General features: G+C 41.6%; 1 protein-coding gene across 4 annotated transcripts in view; it reads right to left on the bottom strand.

The window, feature by feature from the left end:
• Positions 1–26,070, bottom strand: part of LOC141273646 (PH and SEC7 domain-containing protein 1-like) — a 555,342-nt gene that overhangs the window by 420,174 nt on the left and 109,098 nt on the right. The window lies entirely within an intron of this gene.

Genomic DNA, 26,070 nt, shown 5'->3' with positions numbered 1-26,070 from the left:
ATAATCGCTAATGATACACGAACAGGCAAAGAAAAAAACACAATCAAATAACCCCAATATCAAGAACTACTGTATGTGAAAATAGAATCTTTATCAGACAAATAAGTTAAAATTGATGTACAGGTAAGTGGAACATAATGGTAGGGAAACAGATACACATGAAAGAAGACAGCGCGTAACACTGTGGGACTGTTATACTAAAGAACTCTATGTTGCACAACAGCATAATGGTGCACAAAACCACACATAACCTTTCCCTACCATTATGTTCCACTTACCTGTACATCATGTTTAACTTTTTTTGTCTAATAAAGATTCTATTTTCACATAGTTCTTGATATTGCGGTTATTTGATTGTGGTTTTTTCTTTGCCTGTTCGAGCAGCTATACAGTGTAGATGTCATGTTATGATAAACAGGAATTAAATGCCCGGTTGAGTATGGGCCATTGGCACTAGTGACAGCAGAACACTGTAGAAAACAGACAACGGACAGGCAAGTAGGCGGTACAATATGTAATCATTTCCATCAGCCGTAGGTAAGTTGGCACTGATCCATGCTGGATTCATTTTTAAAAATGTAAGGTTTTGTAAACTTGTGGAGGATAACCCTTTCCGCATTCAATGGACATAACAGTACGCCTATAGCAAACTGGACCAGTTCTTGCTACTAGTCCAATCTGCTGAGCCAGAAGTTCATGGGATCTGGGCATATGTTGGAGAAAGGGCATAGTCTGGGTAAAAACTGAACCTGGCTATTCAGCCAATGTGTCTCTGTTTGCTGAAGTGCGCCAGCCTTGCACAGAGTCCAATAACCAATCGGGTTCATCATGTCAAATATACTGTAGCTGTGGTAACTGCCTTGGATACATGTAGCCCTAGCAGTGGCACAGGCAAGGGAGCGTTGATTCTGTGCAAGTGGAGAGGGGTTTCTTGGTCAGTCATTCAATTGGCAGGCGTCAGGACGGCAATAGCTTTGCCAAGCAGGGAACACAGGTTGCCCTGATAGTAAGCCAATTTGGGCTCCCTTTCAGACGCTGTAAACAATTCCCCTACTTTGCTTTTACTGCAAAGACCTAAAAACAAAGCTATCCAATAGTCATCCTTGTTGCTTGATGGTAATGATATGCCTGCCATCCCACAAGCATTCCAGCATACAGCTTGCCATGCTAACCAGCATGACTGAGAGCCCCATTTGTTCACTTTCCACACCCCACTGGATGGTTGGTCGTCATGGCCAGCATCGCCATCATTTTCACTTGGCAGCCTCATTTCCTGCCTGTCTGTCCTCCTCCACTTCCACCTGCTGCTCCTGCTCCTCTCCCTTTTCCATATCCTGCTGTATGTAACATGGAGCAAGAGTGTCCCCAACAGCCACAGGGCAGTAATAAACATGTACAAGTTGCTGATCTTCTACCCCCTCTTGCCTTCTGGTGTTTTTTCCAGACTAAATTTGAAGGGGATGACATAGTTGATTTGACTCTTGTCACTAGTGATACATTTTGTATGCTCTTTGAAGGGCTTGAGTTGGCAACATGTATTCCTCATCAGCTGCCAATGACGGTTCTCAAAGTAACCCATGTTCCCACATTCCAGTTTGGCTGCTGTATGATATAGTCTGTCACCAGTTTACACTGCTTGAATTCCAGCAGACTGCAACATTGCAAATCAGGTAGCGCTCTGGCAGGCCATTCTGTTTTTGCATAGCAAGGAAGGTGTACTTTGCCATGTAATGACGGTTGACATGAGCAGAAACTTTCTTGGTCATAGCCACTGCCGTTCCTCAAGCGAGTATATTTCTTAAAAAAATGTTGCACAATTAAAGTCAGGACATGTACAATGCACAGAGAAACTTTCTTGGTCATAGCCACTGCCGTTCCTCAAGCGAGTATATTTCTTAAAAAAATGTTGCACAATTAAAGTCAGGACATGTACAATGCATAGAGCATGAGCTACTTAGCCCAACCATAAGGCAGCCAGAATGTTCTGGGCACTGTGACCCACAACAGTTCCCAATGGCAGTAGATAGGGAGACATCCAGCATGAGATTTGCAGCTTGTTGTACATCAGTAACTCATTCACTGCAAGGCTTTTGTCCCCGATGCTTTCAAGCAGTTAAAAAAATTGCAAGCATTTTACATTGCAAGAACTAAAAAAGTAAGGGCAGTATGTGAAATCAATGCTGTGCCCTGTTGCTGCTGGAGATGGAGTCATGTTTGTTAAGTAGGATGTAGAGGAAGTGTAGGAGAGAAATAACCGCAGCCTGTCAGTGAAAACAAACTTAGCTCCCAGTCTCGGAGGCTTCAACATCTGTCCTGGTTGCGGTGGTGGATCGTTGACACTCAAAACATTCACTCAGTGGGCAGTGAAACTCATGTATTGTCCATGCCAATAGTTGCTGCGCCAGGTGTCTATGGTGAAGTAAACTTTGGAACTCAAATACAAGTTGAAAGAGAGGCCCATTCTCTCGTGTACATGAGAGCATGAAGTGGGCTCCACTTTCTGTGAGAAATAATGGTACCTGGGTATCTTCCAGAAAGGCTGAGCGCACACCACCATTTCTGAAAAGGCAGTTGACTCCACTAAGTGGTATGGCAGAGACTGAACAACCAGCAACACGACCAGGTGAAAGTTTAGTTGGTACACAAACGGATGACTGGTAGCATATGTCTGCTTCCTCAACACACAGTCAGAGATGGATATCAGTCGATTCGAGAGAGATGGAGGAGTACTTGGTGTACAACAACCAGTAGTGGTAGATGACAATGGTGATGATAACACTGACCAGGTACTACATGAAGATATTGTCTTGATAACAGATGAGCGTGAGAAGGAGTAGGAGGACAACTTGACACTTGCTCTGATTGCTGTCCGGCTTGCTTTTCCTAAATAAGCTGTTGATGTCACTGCATACACTGATGGAGAACTCTTTTTCCTAGTCCATGCAAGATTGAACTTTCATGGCTTACTTTCCTCTTATAAAGCCTGCAGATTGCCATCGAGCAGCAAAGTGAAAAAGAACTCCCTCAAACAAGATGATTGTGCATCCAATTTGCCGCCACCACCACCACGGCAAGCGCTTCCAGGTGCTGTTGAACCTCCTCCAGTGAAACACACGTGGAATTAGAGCTGACCGCAAAACAAGCAGATTTGGCCACATATCTGTTAGCTGCACGTCGCCTGTGCTGTGTATCACCAAGACGAACACCCTCCTCACTGATCACATCATCTCCTCAGCAACTCTATCTGGCACCCAGGTCTTGTCCACTACTGAATTATTATTATCATTGTACCAGACTAGGCGTACAGTTACCTCAATCTCAAAAATGTCCTGAGCTTGTTGCTCTATCATCACCCACCTGATTCCCAACAAGAGATTTGCCCAGGTTCAGCGTGTAGGTATCACTGTCAGTAACCCTACCACCTACTACTGTCTCCTTTCCCATTATCCTGTAGAACATAAGCCGAAAAGGGCAGGGTACTCACCCTCCTGTACCAGTCTGTCATTATTAGTTCATTCAATGTAATTTATTTGTACTTTGTATGTAACCCCTTCTCATGTACAGCACCATGGAATCAATGGTGCTCTAAAAATAAATAATAATAATATTATTAATTTGACAATTTAAAAAGGTGTGCCACAGCAGACCTGCACTGTTAAATGTCTCGATTTAGTGCAATAATTTCCCTTCAGATTTTTGGTTGAGCAGATAAATTCCCCCTGATTAAGGACGATGTAACAAATGCCAGGAGATAAATACATGGATTACAAATGTGGCAAGAACCCACAGTGTATTTGTGGGGTGTATGGTTATCAACTTGGACTAGTATGTATGCAAAATGATATTTTTCATTTTTTTTATTTAATATATATTTATAAAATAATAAATAACACCCACCCCTCATGGTGTTTAGCAAAAAGGATGTGACATGAAAAACTAGGTAGGTTCAAATCTCAAAAGCAATCACCTGCAACAGGCCACTGTCACAAGTGTGCAAAAACTAAAACTGACTGCACAATTAAATATGCATACTTTGTGAGCTATACAGTACAGACCAAAAGTTTGGACACACCTTCTCATTTAAAGATTTTTCTGTATTTTCATGACTTTGAAAATTGTACATTCACACTGAAGGCATCAAAACTATGAATTAACACATGTGGAATTATATACTTAACAAAAAAGTGTGAAACAACTGAAAATATGTCTTATATTCTAGATTCTTCAAAGTAGCCACCTTTTGCTTTGATGACTGCTTTGCACACTCTTGGCATTCTCTTGATGAGCTTCAAGAGGTAGTCACCGGAAATGATCTTCCAACAATCTTGAAGGAGTTCCCAGAGATGCTTAGCACTTGTTGGCCCTTTTGCCTTCACTCTGCGGTCCAGCTCACCCCAAACCATCTCAATTGAGTTCAGGTCTGGTGACTGTGGAGGCCAGGTCATCTGGCGTAGCACCCCATCACTCTCCTACTTGGTCAAATAGCCCTTACGCAGCCTGGAGGTGTGTTTGGGGTCATTGTCTTATTGAAAAATAAATGATGGTCCAACTAAACGCAAACCGGATGGAATAGCATGCCGTTGCAAGATGCTGTGGTAGCCATGCTGGTTCAGTATGCCTTCAATTTTGAATAAATCCCCAACAGTGTCACCAGCAAAGCACCCCCACACCATCACACCTCCTCCTCCATGCTTCACGGTGGGAACCAGGCATGTATAGTCCATCCGTTCAACTTTTCTGCGTCGCACAAAGACACGGTGGTTGGAACCAAAGATCTCAAATTTGGACTCATCAGACCAAAGCACAGATTTCCACTGGTCTAATGTCCATTCCTTGTGTTCTTTAGCCCAAACTTGTCTCTTCTGCTTGTTGCCTGTCCTTAGCAGTGGTTTCCTAGCAGCTATTTTACCATGAAGGCCTGCTGCACAAAGTCTCCTCTTAACAGTTGTTGTAGAGATGTGTCTGCTGCTAGAACTCTGTGTGGCATTGACCTGGTCTCTAATCTGAGCTGCTGTTAACCTGCGATTTCTGAGGCTGGTGACTCGGATAAACTTATCCTCAGAAACAGAGGTGACTCTTGGTCTTCCTTTCCTGGGGCGGTCCTCATGTGAGCCAGTTTCTTTGTAGCGCTTGATGGTTTTTGCAACTGCACTTGGGGACACTTTCAAAGTTTTCCCAATTTTTTGGACTGACTGACCTTCATTTCTTAAAGTAATGATGGCCACTCGTTTTTCTTTACTTGGCTTCTTTTTTCTTGCCATAATACAAATTCTAACAGTCTATTCAGTAGGACTATCAGCTGTGTATCCACCTGACTTCTGCACAACACAACTGATGGTCCCAACCCCATTTATAAGGCAAGAAATCCCACTTATTAAACCTGACAGGGCACACCTGTGAAGTGAAAACCATTTCCGGTGACTACCTACCAAGAGTGTGCAAAGCAGTCATCATAGCAAAAGGTGGCTACTTGAAGAACCTAGAATATAAGACATATTTTCAGTTGTTTCACACTTTTTTGTTAAGTATATAATTCCACATGTGTGGATACATAGCTGATAGTCCTACTGAATAGACTGTTAGCTGCTTTTTTCTTGCCATAATACAAATTCTAAGTAAAGAAAAACGAGTGGCCATCATTACTTTAAGAAATTAAGGTAAGTCAGTCCAAAAAATTGGGAAAACTTTGAAAGTGTCCCCAAGTGCAATTGCAAAAACCATCAAGCGCTACAAAGAAACTGGCTCACATGAGGACTGCCCCAGGAAAGGAAGATCAAGAGTCACCTCTGCTTCTGAGGATAAGTTTATCTGAGTCACCAGCCTCAGAAATCACAGGTTAACAGCAGCTCAGATTAGAGACCAGGTCAATGCCACACAGAGTTCTAGCAGCAGACACATCTCTACAACAACTGTTAAGAGGAGACTTTGTGCAGCAGGCCTTCATGGCAAAATAGCTGCTAGGAAACCACTGCTAAGGACAGCCAACAAGCAGAAGAGACTTGTTTGGGCTAAAGAACACAAGGAATGGACATTAGACCAGTGGAAATCTGTACTTTGGTCTGATGAGTTCAAATTTGAGATCTTTGGTTCCAACCACCGTGTCTTTGTGCGACGCAGAAAAGTGAACGGATGGACTCTACATGCCTGGTTCCCACCGTGAAGCATGGATGAGGAGGTGTGATGGTGTACGGGTGCTTTGCTGGTGACACTGTTGGGGATTTGTTCAAAATTGAAGGCATACTGAACCAGCATGGCTACCACAGCATCTTGTAGCGCGAGCTATTCCATTCGGTTTGCGTTTAGTTGGACCATAATTTATGTTTCAACAGGACAATGACCCCAAACACACCTCCAGGCTGTGTAAGGGCTATTTGACCAAGAAGGAGAGTGATGGGGTGCTACGCCAGATGACCTGGCCTCCACAGTCACCAGACCTGAACCATATCGAGATGATTTGGGGTGAGCTGGACCGCAGAGTGAAGGCAAAAGGGCCAACAAGTGCTAAGCATCTCTGGGAACTCCTTCAAGATTGTTGGAAGACCATTTCGGGTGACTACCTCTTGAAGCTCATCAAGAGAATGCCAAGAGTGTGAAAAGCAGTCATCAAAGCAAAAGGTGGCTACTTTGAAGAACCTAGAATATAAGACATATTTTCAGTTGTTTCACACTTTTTTGTTAAGTATATAATTCCACATGTGTTAATTCATAGTTTTGAAGCCTTCAGTATGAATGTACAATTTTCACAGTCATGAAAATACAGAAAAATCTTTAAATGAGGTGTGTCCAAACTTCTGGTCTGTACTGTATATATATATATATATAAATAAATATATTACATTTTATTCTATATGCATAATAACAACAGTAATAACAGTAATATTAATAATAACAATAATAATCATAATAAATACACATATTAGGTATCCATATGACTGTATTAACCTGGAGAATTCATTAAGCAGGTTATTTGGTGTGAAACAACACACATTAAAAAATATGAATACAAAAAATAGCTTATTCTATATTTTTCGTACACAATTTTTTTTTATTAATTACATGGTAATTTATATGTATCCCAAAACAGTGCTAAAATTACAATTTGTCCCACATAAAAACAAAGTCTTATAAGTGAACAAAATAAAAAGGTTATAACTGTTGAAATCCAAAGAGGCAAAAAATAAAATAATTGGCTGGGTCATTTGGACCTGGTGATTAAGAGGTTAATTATTATTATTTATATACAAAGCAGCAACATATCAAACAGAATGGAACACAGCATGTTAGTAGGATGCAAATACAGCCTGTACCAAAATACATACAAAAACATGATACACGAGAAGCAACCCCAGACCAAATGAGCTCAAAATTAGAGGTTGTCCACTACTTTTACATTGATGACCTATCAATATCTGATCGGCCAGGGTCCGACACACGGCAACCCTGCCAATCAGTTCTTATCGGCTGCTCCGCCGGCCGGAAGTATTCACTTGCGGAGCTACTCCATCTTCTGATAGTGGCCACCACAGGGTATTTGACATCCGCCTCCTATTGATTTGAATAGGAGGCGGATGTGCAGTACCAAGCCTCGGCCACTACCAAAAGATGGAGCAGCTTGGCAAGTGAGCAGGCACCGCCGACACCGATAACAGCTGTTCGGCGAGGGGCCGGGTATCGGATCCAGACCGATCAGATATTGATGACCTATCCTAAGGATAGGTAATCAATGTAAAGTAGTGGACAACCTCCTGAAGGATGTATCACACTGGCATCAGACTCTCCAGACAGTTTTGGCAAACTTGCTCTGGATACAGTAAGTCAGGGAAAAAGTATCATTATTGTAATCTTTCTCATTGTAAAACTCTCACTCAGAAGAACTACTCTTGTTCCTGTATTCAAAGAAAAAAAATGCGCCAGATAAAACTCAAACAACATTTGTGTAAATGGAATCACACCATATGAAACATTTCTAAAAAACAAAACTAAAAAACACCTTCATCTGCCTTGAATAACCAAGCTCTTTTTTTTCTTTTAAGTCATGTATACGATGAATATGATTTGAGCAAAAAGATTCGTAGGTTGCTGATCCAGTAGCAGTGTGTGTCTATGACTGCCATACAAAAGTATGGTGGACCTCCTCCTATCTGCAGCATCCCTAATTAGTAGGCCCCATGACCTCATTACGTTGTGGCACAACACACGCATGATGGGGGCATGCTAATCAAAGGTGTCTCCGGAATGCGGCAAGACGTAGAAGGTTACAGTGCTCTGGTCCGGTGGCCTTGGGTGCCAAGCTGGCTACTGGGCCTGGGTCCAGAGAATTTTTCTGATCAACATTACCTCCAACTGTAGCATCAAGAACACTTTGGGGTGGTGGGGGGTGTTCAAACAGGTTTCACCAGGAAGCTGATGTGGAAAAGTTGCAATTTTTGCACAATGAGTATTTGAGCAAAACTGTTGCAATTTTTAGTGTTTTTATGATAGCTTTGCCAACTTATAAGACTGTGTGCCCACGATGCGGAGTTTCCGCAGCGTTAACGCTTGAGAAACGCTTGGTAAACCTTCCCCCATGGTCTCCAATGCAATTCCGCACTTTCAATGCCCATGCTGCGGATTTTTCCGCAGCGTTTATGCTGCGCTCAAAAATCCGCAGCATGTCCATTAATTTTGCGGAAGCGCTGCGTTTTCGCCGCCATTGACTTGCATTAGAACGCGCCAATTCCGCAAGACTGCATCTGTACTTGCGTAATTGGCGAGTTCTAATGTGCGGGTGTGGAGGATAGCAGACTCTCCTCCACACCCAGGTACCATTAAAAGCTGTAAAAAAACTGAATAAAATAAAAAATAAAGATTATATTCACCTTCCGACGGCCCCCGGACTCCTTCCCTGTGCTGGCTGCCGACAGATCGCGCAGGACTGAAGGACCTGCGCTGACGTCACAGTCATGCCGGCAGCCAGAACAGGAGCGCAGCAAGACTGCTGGGGCCATCAGAAGGTAAGTATAGGTTTATTTTTTATTTTTAACCATTCTCTCGGGTCACACTATATAAATCCATGTTGTTTGTATGGATTTATATAGTGTGACCTAGTTGTCAAGCACTTTCCAAGTGATGCTAAAATCGCTTGGAAAGCGCTTGACACCCACATGCAGAAATGCATGTGAAGAACGCTTCATTTCCGCATGTCCCTGGCATGGAAAACCCATGTACAATCCGCATGTACAATCTGCATGCGTTTTTTTCTGCCAGGGAGATGCAGAAACGCTCAGGAAAAAATCCTGAGCATTTCTGCATCGTGGGCACATAGCCTAAAAAGTATTTTGATGTGACCTAGTGCAGCTCTTCGGATTCACTATAATTTATACCACAGACGTGGCATAAACTGTAGCAGAAATGTACTCCAGCCCATGACTCAAGGATTAGAATCTCATAAACATAAAATACTTAGTTTCTTTGAACCATCTTGAGTTTGCTAAAAAAAACTAAATCCTTTTCCACTGCAGGGATGGCCAAAAGTGTGAATATAATTTATTGGTTCACTATTGATCAGTATTCATTAGATACAACAAATAGACTGTAATGAGCTTTAAAAAATTCACAAATGTGTATGCCATCCATCTTCATGGAACAATGTCTAATGTTTTGCTTAAAAAACATTCTCCATTTTGAGTGATTTCATATTTCTTGTATTGATGAAGAAGACACAGTCTCAAATACTAATGTAACATGGAATGGACACTGTATTGGATCTAAGTACTATTTCTCAACGGTCAAAGTTAAATTTAGATTGGCTTTATTCCATTTTCAGGATTCATCCTGTTCTTCGAGCTACACATCTCTCCTCATGTCCTCCAATCAATAGGAAAAATATGTCTCTTTTTATCACCAGCACATTCAGTACCAGGCTCTCAGTCATCATGATCTTATTTCATTCTACAGTAAGCTCTGCTGTGCACCACATCTTTAGCATAGTGCTCTCTAAACAGAGGCAAGATTAAACTAGCTACATGTTGCAAGCTAACATCAGGCAGTTCAGAGGAATTCTGGAGAATTCATCTCATCAGTATTCCCAGTGTGTGGTCAAGGGAGGCAAAAGTATTTTTTCTGCAATTGTCAGACGCACGTTCCAATGACTGAAGGTGAAAATAGACTGTGGTCTGAATTTAAAAAAATGTAACCTACAAAGAACACTTTGCAGAGGTGTCATATTGTCTCGCACCAAAAATATCCTCTACACTAAAATTCTGCACTGCATTGAGATCACACTACCTTATATTCATTATGATTCCGATATTTATTTCTGTAGGTCTAAATTAGGATAAGGTCTCCTAAAGTTATTTTTCCCTACATTGTAGATATACAGTGGGGAAAATAAGTATTTGATACACTGTTGATTTTGCAAGTTTTCCTACCTACGAAGAACGGAGAGGTCTGTAGTTTTTGTCGTAGGTCACTTCACCTGTGAGAGACAGAATCTAAAAAAAATCCAGAAAATCACATTGTATGATTTTTACATAATTAAATTGCATTTTATTGCATGAAATAAGTATTTGATCACCTACCAACCAGCAAGAATTCTGGCCCTCACAGACCTGTTAGTTTTTCTTTAAGTAGCCCTCCTTACTTTGCACTCATTACCTGTATTAATTGCACCTGGTTGAACTCGTTACCTGTATAAAAGACACCGGTCCACACACTCAATAAATCACACTCCAACCTTTTCACCGTGGCTATGACCAAAGGAGGACACCAGGGACAAAATTGTAGACCTGCAGAAGGCAGGGATGGGCTACAGGACAACAGACAAGCAGCTTGTTGAGAAGGCAGCAATTATTATAAAATGAAGAAACACAAGATAACTGTCAATCTTCCTCTATCTGGGGCTACATGTAAAGTCTCGCCTCGTGGGGTAATGATGATTCTGAGAAAGGTCAGAAATCAGCCCTGAACTACATGGGAGGACCTGGTCAATGACCTGAAGAGAGCTGGGACCACGTCTCAAATATTACCGTTAGTGACACACTACGCCATCATGGATTAAAATATTGCAGGGCACGAAAGGTCCCCCTGCTCACGGCAGCACATGTCAAGGCCTGTTTGAAATTCTGGATGATCCAGAGGAGGTATGGGAGAAGGTCATGTGGTCAAATGAGACCAAAATAGAACTTTTTGGTATTAAATCCACTCACCGTGTTTGGAGGAAAAAGAAGAATTACTAGAACTCCAAGAACAAAGTTCCAACCATGAAGCATGGTGGGGGAAACATACTTTGGGGGGTGCTTTTCTGCAAATCGGACAGGACTACTGCACTGTATTAAAGGGAGAATTGATGGGGTCATATATTGAGAGATTTTGGTCAACAACCTCCTTCCCTCAGTAAGAGCATTGTAGATGAGTCGTGGCTGGGTCTTCCAGCATGACAATGACCCAAAGCACACAGTCAGGGCAACTAAGGAGTGGCTCCATAAGAAGCATTTATTATATTAACTTTGTTTTTTCTATTATATCAAATACTTATTTCATGCAATAAAATACAAATTAATTATTTAAAAATCATACAATGTGATTTTCTTGTTTTTATTTTTAGATACTGTCTCTCACAGTTGAAGTGTACCTATGATAACAATTACAGACCTCTCCATTCTTTGAAGGTGGGAAAACTTGCAAAATCGGCAGTCTATCAAATACTTATTTTGCCCCCAGTACGTCATATAATTGGAGAATTCCACAAATCCATTCTGAGACACACATAATAAAATTGAGTTCCAAGTACTGTATTTTTTAGACTATAAGACGCACCCCAAATTTTCAGGAGGAAAATAAGGGGAAAAATGTAATACATCAAATGGGGGTTCGTCTTACAGTCCAAATTCAGCTTACTGGCGAGGGGCGGTAGCGGTGCTGGAGCAGGGACACTAGATGTTAGGAGGTGCGATGCTGCAGGGTGATGCTGCGAGTCCCATCCCAAGCTGGAAGAAAGGGCTGCTCAGTGTTGCTCGGTGGCAGGAGTCGGGCGATACTGTGGGCGATGCTGCGGGTCCTGTGCTTGGAGGAGAGGATGTCTGGAGGTGCGACGCTGCTTGTCCCAGGGTGGTAAGAGGGGGTGTTTGACGGTACTCGGCGGTCCGGGAGCTCCGCCATTTTGTGAAAGTCCGGAACCCCCACACTTCCATGTTCTCTATGCAGTGGACTCCGGGAAAATGGCCGCCAGAGGCAGTGCCTATGCATATTGAGATCTCGCACTGAGATCTCGTCTCCAGTCTATACGATTACAAAAAGGTTGGAGACAAAAGGAATGGGAATGACATCAATCAGAGAAGATGTCACCTTATAAGGTACCATTCATGTACTGACAGTGGGTCTGGTATTGCTTTCATGTACTGACAGTGTTTCTGATCAAGCAGCAATCCATAATTTGCTTCATGTTAAAAGTGAAAAATCCTCAAAACTTAGTTTTGAGATTATGGGGAGGATTTGGTTGAGTTTCTGCTCCAAAAATTCAGAGTAAGTTTGGGTGCGTCCACACTGATTTTTTTTTAGCAGAAACTCTCTATCGTTCTCAAATACTCTTGGTTCTGATGATGTATTAATGTACTGACAGTGGTTCTGGTGATGTATTCATGTAAGTACCACTTTAAAAAATGTTGTGGCCCTTTATATTGGTTCAGTATTACAATGTGGCCCTTGGATCAAAAAAATGTAGGGCACTCCTGCTGTAGGAGGTCCCCTTTCAAATATTTGCACTGCAAAATAACCATTAGAAGGAACAGGATTTGATAGGAATATTAGCATGGATATCCAAAAAAAATTTAAAAAATGTGGCTTGAATAAGCATCCAAGAAGAGGAGCCAGATTTTGTGCCAAGAAGCAAAGCCAATGTTCCTGAAATCAGCTGCTAATAAGGTATAATTGTTTCTATTAATAAGAGAGTGAGAGAAGCTCTTGCCATAAAGAGAAAGTAGTAAGAACTCTAGTATTAATATACAAATGAAAAAGATACAAGCAAATAGAAATCTGCTTATTTATTCATAGAAAAAAACAATAAAATGCTTCAAATTAACCCCTTAAGGACTGAGCCACTCTGTAGGTTAATGACCGGGCCAATTTTTTCAATTCTGACCATTGTCACTTTATGAGGTAATTACTCTGGAACGCTTTAACGGATCTCCCTGATTCTGAGAATGTTTTATCGTGACATATTGTACTTCATGAGAGTGGTAAAATTTCTTCGACTTGACTTGCGCCTATTTGTGGAAAAAAATGGAAATTTGGCGAAAATTTTGAAAATTTTGCAATTTTCAAACTTTGAATTTTCATGCCCTTAAATCAGAGAGATATGTCACACAAAATAGTTAATAAATAACATTTCCCACATGTCTACTTTACATCAGCACAATTTTGGAACCAACATTTTTTTGGGTTAGGAAGTTATAAGGGTTAAAAGTTGACCAGCGATTTCTCACTTTTCTTACAAAATATACAAAACCATTTTTTTTAGGGACCACATCACATTTGAAGTGACTTTGAGGGGTCTATATGACAGAAAGTACCCAAAAGTGACAACATTCTAAAAACTGCACCCCTCAAGGTGCTCAAAACCAAATGCAAGAAGTTTATTAACCCTTCAGGTGCTTTACATGAACTGAAGCAATGTGGAAGAGAAAAATGAACATTTAACTTTTTTTCACAAAAATTTTACTTTAGACCCATTTTTTTTTATTTTCACGAGGGTATCAGGAGAAAATGGACCCCCAAATTTGTTGTGCAATTTCTCCTGAGTACTCAGATACCCCATATGTGGGGGAATACCATTGTTTGGGCGCACAGCAGGGCTCAGAAGGGAAGGAGCACGGTTTGACTTTTTGAACGCAAAATTGGCTGGAATCGAGAGCGGACGTCATATTGCGTTTGGAGAGCCCCCTGATGTGCCTAAACAGTGGGAACATACCACAAGTGACCCCATTTTAGAAACTAGACCCCTCAAGGAACATATTTAGATGTGTGGTGAACACCTTGAACCCCCAGGTTCACAGAAGTTTATAACGTAGAGCTGTAAAAATAAAAAATATTTTTTTTTCCACAATTTTTTTTTTATTTTCACAAGGGTAACAGGAGAAAATGGACATCAAAAGTTGTTGTGCAATTTCTCCTTAGTACGTTAATACACAATGTGTGGTCAGAAACTACTTTTGAGGCACAGTGCAGAGCTCAGAAGGGAAGAAGCGTCATATTGGAGTTCAAATTTAGCTGGAATGGTTTGAGTGTGCCATGTCACATTGGCAGAGCCCCTGAGGTGCCAAAACAGCAGAATCCCCCATAAGTGACCCCATTTTGCAAACTACACCTCTCAATGAATTCATCTAAGGGTGCAGTGATCATATTGACACCACAGATGTGTCACAGAATTATATACCATTGGGCAGTGAAGAAAAAAATAATTGCATTTTTACCACAAATATTTTGTTTTAGCCCCAGATTTTACATTTTCACATGGGGAAATTGGTAAAAAAAATGGCTCCAAAATGTGCCACACAATTTCTGCTGAACGTGACAATACCTCACATGTGGTTGTACAGTACTGCTTAGCCACACAGTGAGACTCGGGAGGGATGGAGCGCTATTTGCCTGCTGGAGCGCAGATTTTCCTAGAATAGTTTGTGGACTCCAAATACAGAGCCCCTAAGTGCTAGAAGAGCAGAACCCCCCCTCCAAGTGACCCCATTTTGGAAATCATACCCCTGCCAAACATGTGGATGCTAAACGTGGTTTAGACACATTGTGGGGCTCAGAAGGGAGGGAGGATTTGAATTTAGGAGCGCAGAATTTGCTGAATTTCTTTTGGGGGGGCGAGGAGTCATTTAGCTTTTCCAGAGCCTTTGTACTACCAGTAACGTGGAAGCCCCCCTATATTTCCATTAACACATGACAGACCTGAGTGGGGGCTTTTTATGTGAAGCTTTTATTGGGAATATTTTGGATCACATTTATCCAGCGCTCTACGCTGAGCACTTACTTTGGGGTTTTCATCTAAATCTCTGAATGACGTGATTTAGATGAAACTCCCAAGTGATCCATTCACTATAATGAGGCAGCAGAGTTACTCTGGACTCCATCTGGCCTCTGTTCAGCGTTGTCATTTTCAGAGGTTCACAAAACTGTGGCTGACCGCGCTTTTATCTACGCCTAAAAAGACGGACACCGCCGGACCATAGGTCAGACGGCGTCCACAGTGCCTCCATATGCTTCATTACAGGGAATCTTCCGACGGGGGTTCCGTCTGAATCACTTATTTCAGAGATTTACACAGAAACCCCGATGTATGCTCTCAGTGCAGAGCGCAAGATAAATGTGAGCAGAGCCTTATTGCGATCTTAGGGAGGCAGAATGAACAAATCAACAGCACATGAAGAATTGGTTTTATTTATCATTTACGCCTATCCTTGTGCGGTACAAGTGATTAGACGACTTTATTCTTTGGGTCGGTGCGATTACAGCGATTACAGATTTATATCGGGTTTTTATATTTGGCAGCTGTCACACACTAAAAAAATGCTTTTTTTTGCAAAGACTAGTTTTTGCATCGCCATATTTTGAGAGCTATAATTTTTCCATATTTCGGCCGACAAAGTCATGTAAGGGCTTTTTTTTTGCGGGACAAGTTGACGTTTTTATTGGTACCATTTTCGGGCACGTGACACTTTTTGATCGCTTTCTATTCTAATTTTTGGGAGGCAGAATAAACAAAAAACAACAATTCAGGAATTGTTTTTTTTTATTTTTTTTTATGCCGTTCTGCGTGTGGTAAAATTGATAAGACAGCTTTATTCTTCGGGTCAGTACGATTATAGCGATACCTCATTTATGTAATTTTTTTTATGTTTTTGCAATTTACATAAAAACTTTAATAGAAAAAATAATTATCTTTGCATCGCTTTATTCTGATAAATAACTTTTTTATTTTTCGGCTGACGTAGCTGTATGGTGGCTAGTTTTTTTGAGGGACAAGATGACGTTTTCAGCAGTACCATTTTTATTTACATTCGTCTTTTTGATCGCGTTTTATTCCACTTTTTTCTAGTGGTATGATGAAAAGGCATAGTTTCCCATGTTTTGGAGCTCCCGTCCCTCTGCCTGCCTCCTGAATGCTGCGATTGCGCTCGATAGCAGTATTCAGGGGGTTAACAGCCAGGGGCGGCGCTGACACCACTCCTGGCTGTTTCGTGCCGGAGTTCAGCCACTGGCAGCGCTGAGCTCCGGCACTGATTGAGCAGGAGACACTGATATTCCAGCTTCTCCTGCGCGATTGTGCTGACTGACCGATCACAGTGATCTAGGTGCGGGGACCACCAGCATGGGTCCCTGCACCTCTATCCCTGTTGCTCAGCTGTCTGTGACAAGATGTCGGCACTGAATTGTCACTGTGTGTTTACACGCAGTAACAGTTCAAAGTCATGACGGGATAACATGTCATGGTGCGCGAACGAGCATCCTGCCATGACAGGTTATCACCGTCATTGGGCGCTAAGGGGTTAAAGAAGCACTCCTATTAAACTTTTTATTGGCTAAACTTGTCTAAATTAGTGTAAGTGCGGTAATATGCTCACCGATTGCCATCTTCCCCGGTTTTCAGCTCCACTACAGTCCTCTTCTGGGTCATGTGGCTTCTATACAGACTAGCTGGATCACACTGGGGTTTATGTGTGAACCAGAAGTGGCTTTTACAATGTAAGTCTATGGAGTATCAGAACTAGGCTCCATGGGCTTACATTGTAATAGTTTTAGCCAGAAAGTTGGAATAGTCATCACGTGACCCAGAAGAGGATGGGTCGGGCACTGGAAAACCTGGGAAGACAGTGAATGATAAGTATGTTAATGCACCTACACTGTAGTACATATAAATTTACATTAAGAAGAAGCATCTATAGCGAACCATATTTGTTATATGCATTCTGAGTAATGTAAATTGTTTTTTGCTCAGAAACAGCACCACTACTTTGTTCAGGCAGTGTCCGGCATTGCATTCACTAAAATGAGGTTAAGCTGTAAAACCAAGCACAGCCCACAGACAAGCACTGAGCTTAAAAAAAACCAGACCCATTATCCAAATATTGTAGAACTTTTAAAATAGGACCTATGCACTCTCCTGATACATTTATTTTAGGAAATACTTTTATTCTCCATACAGTAGCAATTCTAGAGCATCTTTTCTTCACTGTTTAACCAGTTCAGAACAGGACCATTTTCCCTATTCCTGACCAGGCACAATGTGGGGTTTTATCTTACAAAAAAATTTTTAAAGGGAACATGTCAGCTGGTTTTTGTACCGTAAACATAATTTTGTCTTTAGTTTTTTGTAATGTTAATATTTATGCTTATTTTATTTATGTCACAGTGTTTGAAAAAGGCTCCAGTGTATAGGGCCGAAACGTCACCTATTTTGGGATTGCTTTCTGAAATAAAAGAAAAGAAATATATTACTAACATTCTCCTTTTTTGAGTGCTGAGTACTTATATATATATATATATATATATATATATATATTAACATAGATTGGTTGATGGTACAAAAACCTGCTGACAGGGTTCCCTTTAATGGATCGAAAAAAAAATTCTCATTCTGATATTCAGATTTTTTTTTTCCCTTTTTTTAGCGATACATGGGGCTTAATTTTTATGTCATCTTTTATACTTTTTTTTTTAACAGAGTAAAATGTAAAGAAAAATAAGAAATACGCGTCTACTTTTAACCTTTTCTTTTACCACCAAAAGGATTGCTAAAAAATATTGTAACTTGTGTTCCCCTTTCCATGGAAATGGTTTTTATATATTTGAATATTTTTTTTCTTTTTGATTGAGCGGGACAACAACGATTCAGTCTGGCAGTGTCTCTTTTTTAGTTTTATTTATCTAGTTTGCTTTTTTTATTTATTTATTTTTAATTTATTTCACACACTGTGCCCCCCATAAGGTATTCAAAATTATTATAACATGTCCATAAATTCTTTACATTGACAATTTCCACTGTAAATGACGCAGGCATTTTAGCCAGAGCAACAGGGAAAATTCTGTCTCCTGGCTACATAGCAGAGCTGACTGGGAGTCCTATTACCCAGCAGCCCCTGTTCCCAATGAGGATGTACAGTCAATATTTCCTAATCTATATACACAAGTGCTACAATGATCTAAAAGAAAACATGGTAATAAATCTGGTGGTGTTTGACAGCTGGCTACTCGCCCCAACACTTGCACAATCTCCTGCAAGCTGCTTAGTTTGCTCTGACATTTTGGAATGTCGATGCAGAGTAAAGTGTGGACTGACCCAACATTTATAGTCTAAGAGTGGTACAGAAGTAGTTAAGGACCACGCCTATTTGGGTCTTACACAACAAACATTTTTTGGTATTTTTTATTTTTCTTTGTCCCAATCCAAGAACCATATTTTTTTTCTATCAATGTAGCTGTGTGGGAGCTTGTTTTTTTTCAAGATGTGTTATATTCTTCAATGGCATCTTTTGGGGGTACATATAACTTATTAACTATTTATTAACTCTTTCTGGGGGAGAACAAGCAGAAAACATTCTGGCATTGCATGTTGCTATGTTTATTTTTTGTTTTACTGCTTTTGCATAAGAAACACAGTTTTTGCAAAAGTTTTTAAGTCGCCATTTACTGATAACAATAACGTTTTTATATTTTATCAACAAAGCTGTGTGAAGGCTTATATTTTGCCTGCTGAATTGAATGTTTCATTGGTGCATTTTGGGGTTAATATGACTTTTTTTATAGCTTTTCATTCCATTTTTTGGAAGGGGGAATGAATAAATTGAAATTCTGCAACTGTTTTAGATGTTTTTTTCTGGCATTCATGGTCCAGTACAAATGACGCCTTAACTTTACTCTGGGTCACTATTAGTGGGTTGCTATCATTATGGCACTACCACATTTATATGTTTTTCATTATGTTTTACTAATTTTGCACAATGAAAACACTTTTAGAAAATATATACCAAACTGTTTGAGTGCTTGATTTTTGCAGAATGGGCTGTTTTCTTGATTGTTTTTTTATTCTTTTTTTTGAGAGGTAAAACAAGGAAAAACACCAATTTTGGCACTTCTATTTTTTGCAGATTTTACTGGAATATTATGGTAATTGAATAGGTCAAGTAGTTACTGATAAAGTGATAATGATGTGCAGATTTTTATTTTACTTTTTAGATTTTTACATTACATTTTACATTGCAAATATTTTTTAGAGGAGAAATATATTTTTGTGTTTTGCTTTTACTTTGTTTTTTTCTTTATATATTTTATACATTTTATTATTATTTTTTATTCTAATACCACTAGGGGACTTCAGGAAGTTCAATTGCGCATTTTAATTCACTGTAATACTGCAGCGCATTATGCCTATCACCAAAATGGTGAACGGCATTCTATTATATCATACCTAAAGGTTTAAAAGAGGTTTGAAAGAGTATCATGAATGAGCATTCCTAGGAACACTCTTTTAACGATAATCTTGCTGTGTAAACAGGCTGCTGATCATTCAATGAATGAGCAAAATACTCGTTCATCGGGTAAAATTATTTTTTGTGCTGCACAAAAGATCATTATCGGTAGTGCGTTGTCATGCATAAACGAGACTCTGGTGGTGTAAACTGACCTTTAGACAAGGCCTTATAGGAGAATCAATATGGCCGCCTTGGGGCTCCACAATTGCATCACAGGGGGCTGATGGGTTACAGAGGGAGTCCTCTCTCTGTTTAGTCATCTATATGTCATAGTCGCTATTGACTGCAGCATGTATACAGTAAAACTGCCAAGATCAGCACTAGCATTGATCCCGACAGTTGAGGCAGGAGCAGAGGTATATAATTGAGTCCCGCTCGTGCCACAGATCTTGCTGGTGCACTTATAGAACCTGTTATATCAGCCAGACAAAACTATACATTACAGAGCAGAACCTGTGCAAGGTACATTTTCGGCACTGGTTGGGAACCAGTTAAAAGTCTGCGCTGTATCATTCCTTTTATTCCTCTGGGAAATGTATAAATAAATTCACAACCTGGTGTTATCAGTCATCACGGTAACAAGACTAACGCTAACTGCACACATCACTTTCGGTTACTGTGGGGCATATATGTTAATGAAAGAAGCACTTCTCCCATCAAAATTTTTATCCTCTGAATATATTGCACTCATCATATTATATAGCACTGTGTACTTACAATTGCTCATTTTGCCTTTCTACCCAGTTAATTCTTCTCTTTTTCATTACATCTATGGCATCATGTGATTAAAAACTGATTAGCTGAATCTTATTACGCTCTATGTAAGAGCAGGAGGTAAATTTTTCCTGTGTGACTTGTAAGTCACTGCAAAAGTCTGTGGCAGGAACAGGGTCAGGAGGTGAAAAGGAGAATGATAAATGCAGGGACAAGAGACTTCCTGTTTCTACATAGAACAGAGAAAAGAGAAGAATTAACAGGGTAGAAAGGCAAAATGAGCAACTGTAAGTACACGGTGATATATAATGTGATTGCAATATATTAAGAGGATAAACACTTTGATGGGAGGAGAGCTTCTTGAAGTATACTTTAAAGAGTGGCCGCAGTTTGGATGGATGGTGTCAACCATAGGCATCCATTGCAAAAAAAAGTATAATGCATAGCATACATTTTTTGTGGTGGCCCTCTGTTTAGAAAAGCAACATCTGCTGCTCTTTCCTATACAGCTAAATAAATTATATGCAAGAGCATATTGCCAAGACAGTGGCCAGAAGAACTCTTGTTAGATGGTGTAGAGCACCTTATTGAAAAGGGGAATGGTAAAATCTATTCCCAGTTTAATATTAAAGGGGTTTCCCTACGAACAAAAGTTAATTTTAATAATTGTGTAGCACCGGCGTCTCTGCCTCCTGCCCAGCAGAGACGCCGACCCCCTTACCACTGCGGTTCTGCTCCGGCATCCTCTGCTCCTCCGGCTGTGTGTGCCCGGGGTGCGCGCACCGCGTGCAGATCCCCGGGCACTGTGCTTATGGCACGCGCGCTGAATGCTTCTTAAAGGGGCCGCACGCGCCATCCTAATATGTCCCTGGCCAATGGGCAGAGGACAGCTGATATTTTAGGCACCTCCTCCAAAATGGAGGTGTCTGTGCAATGTTGTAGTTTGTGTGCTAACACTCTCTCCAGCCCTTACGTCCCAGTGCTGCCCGCCAGCCTGTCTATCAGCCGTGCCCACCAGCCTGTCTATCAGCCGTGCCCGCCAGCCTGTCTATCAGCCGTGCCAGCCAGTCCGTCTGTCAGCCGTGCTCGCCTATCAGCCTGCCAGCCGAGCCTGTCCGTCAGCCAGCTCCGTCCGCCTGCCTACCAGCCGTGCACATCTGTCTGCCCATCTGTCGTGCCAGTCCGCTTCGGCTATCAGCCCCGTGGGAGTCTCCTGCTTTCAAATGAGGTCAGTCCCAGAGTGGCACCTGGTCCACCTTCCCGGTCCCTCCTTGGTTCACGGAGTCGACTAAGCCGCCGTGTAGCCAAGGTCGGTCTGGGTAGGCACTTAGTTACGCCCCTCTGGTCCCTCCTTGTACCACGGCACAGTGGTTCCACCATCCGGACCTGTAACAAATTGTCTATGTCTGACCATGTACGGAACATACCACAGCTCATTGGCAGGGGAGGATTCAAAAGAGTATACAGACATTACTGCAAGGGATCGCAGAGGATTCATTTTGTGAGGTAAAGTATTTCACTACCTGTTTTTAAACAATTTTTTACCTCACAAAATGAATCATCTGCAATCTCGTGCTGTAATGTCTGTATACTCTTTTGCTTCCTCCACTGCCCAGGAGATGTGGTATGATCAGACTGTGTTCCTGCACGGTCAGACACAGCCATTGATTAAAATGAACTTTTGTTTGTGGGAAAACCCCTTTAATTTCCAGGAATAATAGAGAAATAGCACAATGCAGAGTTGTAAGAAAATATACTCCAGAATTATGATTTCATGGGGAATGCAAGTATTTAACAAACATGTCATGGAAGCTGATTGATCCTCCTTAAAGGGGTTTCCCAAGCCAGAGCTAATATTCGTCAATCACTGTGTCATGCCAAATCCTAACAAACACATAAGGAAAAGAGAACAAGAGTTTTCAAGTGAAAATCCAAAAATGGGTTTATTGCCACTGCAGGAAGAGAAGCTTTAAGGCCCCGTCACACTTAGCGACGCTACAGCGATCCCGACAACGATACGACCTGTCAGGGATCGTTGCTGTGTCGCTATGTGGTCGCTGGTGAGATGTCAAACAGTCAGATCTTCCCAACGACGCAGCAACGATGCAGCGACCCGTAACGATCTGTATAACGATGCAAGCCTATGTGTTTCTGTGTCTGGGTCGTTAACAAGGTCATTGGTAAGGTGTCAAACACACCGATGCATGATACCCAGCGGGGCCTCAACGATCAAAGAAATGTCCAGACCATTCCGACACGACCAGCGATCTCACAGCAGGGGCCTGGTCGCTGCTAAGTGTCAAACGTAGTGAGATCGCTACTGAGGTCGCTGTTGCGTCACAAAACTTGTGACTCAGCAGCGATCTCGCTAGCGATCTCGCTTAGTGTGACGGGGGCTTTAGTTTCATGCTTCTAAAATGTTATCATTTTTTACATAATTATTCAAGATGTTCTATGTGTGCGAACACATAAATGGGTAAAATCTGCGCCAAAACATGGCATTTCTGCAAAACAGAAAGTGATCTGAAAATGCAACAAAAGTCAATTTCCACGCAGATTCCGCTCACAAAATAAAACTAAAAATGAAACAGAGCATGTGGATGCTATTTGGTTAAAACTCATCCACTTTGTTTTTACTGTAAAATGCTGCAGGTCTGCACCAAATACGCAATATTTGAACCCAGCCTTAATGGGAAAATGTTAACAAGACATATGTTGCAATCTTAAATAGTTTTGCATATGAATTCTTCAGATACTACTGTAATATGTAATCTTAAAGAGCACCTATTATCAATCTGGGGCTACCCTTTCTATTTAATAAAAGAGGGGGTAGATGCAGACTAGTAATTATTCTAAATATATGGATGTTACCGCTCGGTCACCGCTTAGTAGACAATACGGTAGCACTCAGTCAGTGCAAAGAGCAAGATCTTATGTTCTTACTGCAAAAGGGGCCACGGAGGGTTGAAATGGCCCTCTCAGGGAACATAAGAGAGTATTCTCGGCACTTTTGACACTCATTTATATTTATAAAAATCACCAATCTGGGGCTGTCCACTCTTATATTAAATAAAAAGTGCAACCTCATATTGGTGATAGGTATTCTTTAAAGAGGACCTTGCTAAAAAATATAATATATGTTTTGCACTGCGTCCCTTCATTGCAGAGATAATCAGATTTGTTGCTTTTGAAGCGCAGTATGTGAAATCTCTGCTTGCAGTCAAATTGGGTGTTTCATTAGAGTCTTTTCTAGAGGCGTTCGCTTTCACCCCTCCCAGAAGCTGCCAATCCCAGATCAGCATTGTCTGAGCTTTAATTAACAATGTCTGGGAGGGAGGGGTGAAAGTGTGGCGCCCCTGCGGGTTCAGTCGCCACAGAAGTATTGCATCTCACCCAGAGGTGTGGTATCCCACTCTCAGGTAAGGATGGAGTGCTGCCCGGGACCCTAACACCTGCATCCAACACATCCACTTCAGTAGGGCAGGGCGTGATTGCTCCTAAGGGAGAGCACAGTCCCTGGCTGGAGTGGAGGGGAACCAAGTGAGGGGGAACCATGTAGTGGGTGTGGGTGGAGGATGTAGTTCAGGGGAGCACAGGAAAGGAAGTGATATAAATAGAGAAGCCATCTTGAAAGGAGAGTTCAGTCCAGTCAGAGTGGTCAGTCAGAGGAGGAGTGGAGGGAGCAGGGGCTCTGCAGGAGCTCTGCTCCAGAGCGGGCCTAGCCAGAGAGGCCCAAGACTGAGGAGAGGAGAGGAGCAGGAAGGAAGGCTCCAGGAGGAACGAAGGGATCCTAGGGGTACGGGCAGTGCTGGAGGCCACCGGTACGCCCGAATCTACCTGGTGTGGAAGGATCAAGCCGCAGAGGGGACCGGCCCCTAAACTAGTTGAGAACTACAAGGCTCAGCTAGAAACCGGAGGCTGCTGTACTTGCAAGGTGCAGTGGCCACAACCACAATTACATCGCCGAAAAGGTGGCCACAGAGGGTCCAGGGGACGGCAGGTCGCCCGACAAGACCCAAGGCTACTGGCTTGGGACACTGATTGTGAGGCGCAGGGCAGGAGGGCGAGAGCCAGCGCAGGAAGACGACTGAGAAAGGCACACAGAAGGGGGTCCCGTTAAGTGCTCTTGAACTACCTGAGGGATTGCTGAACCCCTGCCTGGTGAACGCAGCGCGACGTGAGAAGTTACACCGGTACCTGTAACTTGGATTGCAACAACTGTGAGTAAACTCTGAAGACTGCACCCTACTGACTCTGTGAATTACTACTGCGCCATCACCCCCTGCACTACACTGCACTACACTGCACTACAACACCCAGCAACATCTACAACATCTCTACACTGCCCTGGAGCTAAGCTCTACCTGTGGAGAGCTAAACCAACTCTTCTGCATTAACAACAGCTCCAGAGGACCTGCTCCGCAGCGGCGGCTGCCTTTAGGTGCATACCACGGGTGGCGTCACAAACTATATATTTAAAACTATAAAATCCCCTGTAAATATTCCCCCTTTTGATTGACCGCCCTGGGTCACGGACCGGGTCACCGCCACTGTGACATCTCCCCTAGCAACGACCGGCCCGGCACCGAGTACCCCACGGCCCAGGGGGCGCGTCAAAAGCACATGTACCTGGAGAAACGTCCAGTTGGACTTTGAGCAGAGATTTCACATGCTGCGCTCCAGAAAAACAAATGTGAATATCTCTGAAGTGGAGCGACACAGTGCAAGACGCAAAAGTCTGAAGCAAATACATTTTGTGGGAATATACCCTAAGGAGTTTAATGACAGGTTTATTACATTTACACCAGTTAGATTAACCATTCAAATTACCATTTCCTCATCATTTCCCTGCATCATTAAAAAAATGTCCCTGTATACTTGGCTTTGTTATAAAATTTCACAAGACAAATTGTATATTTTATTAAATTGATCTCTTACACCTGTTGAGACTGGTGTACTTACCATGGAAATCCAACTTGGAATGGCTGTATAATGCTGTTATGAGCATTTTTCTGTAGTCCAGCTATGGAATGAAACAGGTTAGTGGTCCATTTAGTCTTACCACACCCTGCCTGACTGACAGCTGCAGCTTCTACTGAGCAGTGTGGGATCTCCGCAGCAGGAGGGACACTGAGGAGCTGTCAATAAGGCTAGGTGGATGTAGAATGAGTTACATTATCATAAAAAGAATATACAGAAATGTTGACATTGATTTTCAAAGTAAATATAGCATCCTCATCAGGTCTATGAGATCAATTTACTAATATATGCAGCCTGTATTATGAAATCTCATGACAGACACTACTTATTTAATATATGTGTAAAGAATTTTTTTGCAGACAAGTTTCCAAGTTACGCTGACAGTGATATTTTGCTGACAAACCACATTTTCTTCAGATTTTAATGGTTCTTTGAATGTTTCCTTGAATGAGCAGTGATTACTGAGATGACTTTAATGTAAGTAAAAGTATAGGGAGAACAGTCCATAAAATATTAAAGGTAAATTTCTGCTAAGATCCAGCCTCGGTGACACAGCAAAATAATTGACTGTTTTACTCAGGCTTGCAATGGAGCACTTGACAAAAGCATATTTTCTACGTTATTAAAACACCGTGATTGACAGCATCATAAACTCAAAGTTTTAAAACCAATTTAGAAAATGACATTAAAATTCAGCTATTGGGTTCCATCGTCTTTATAAATGCACGTAGTACAGCATGTGCAAAACAATAATTGCTCTGTTGTATGATATGTTCTCCATGGCGTCATATATGCTCAGAAGAATTACGCAGCATTACTATTTGCACAAGATAATAAAAAAAGCAAAGAATCAAATCATTCATTTTAC

This window comes from Phyllobates terribilis, unplaced genomic scaffold (genome assembly GCF_046119375.1).
Source record: "Phyllobates terribilis strain yellow unplaced genomic scaffold, ASM4611937v1 Scaffold_5__5_contigs__length_657084704, whole genome shotgun sequence".
NCBI lineage: Eukaryota > Metazoa > Chordata > Amphibia > Anura > Dendrobatidae > Phyllobates > Phyllobates terribilis.
Note: the sequence above shows the minus strand (reverse complement) of the source record. Positions and strands in the feature narration are given on the sequence as shown.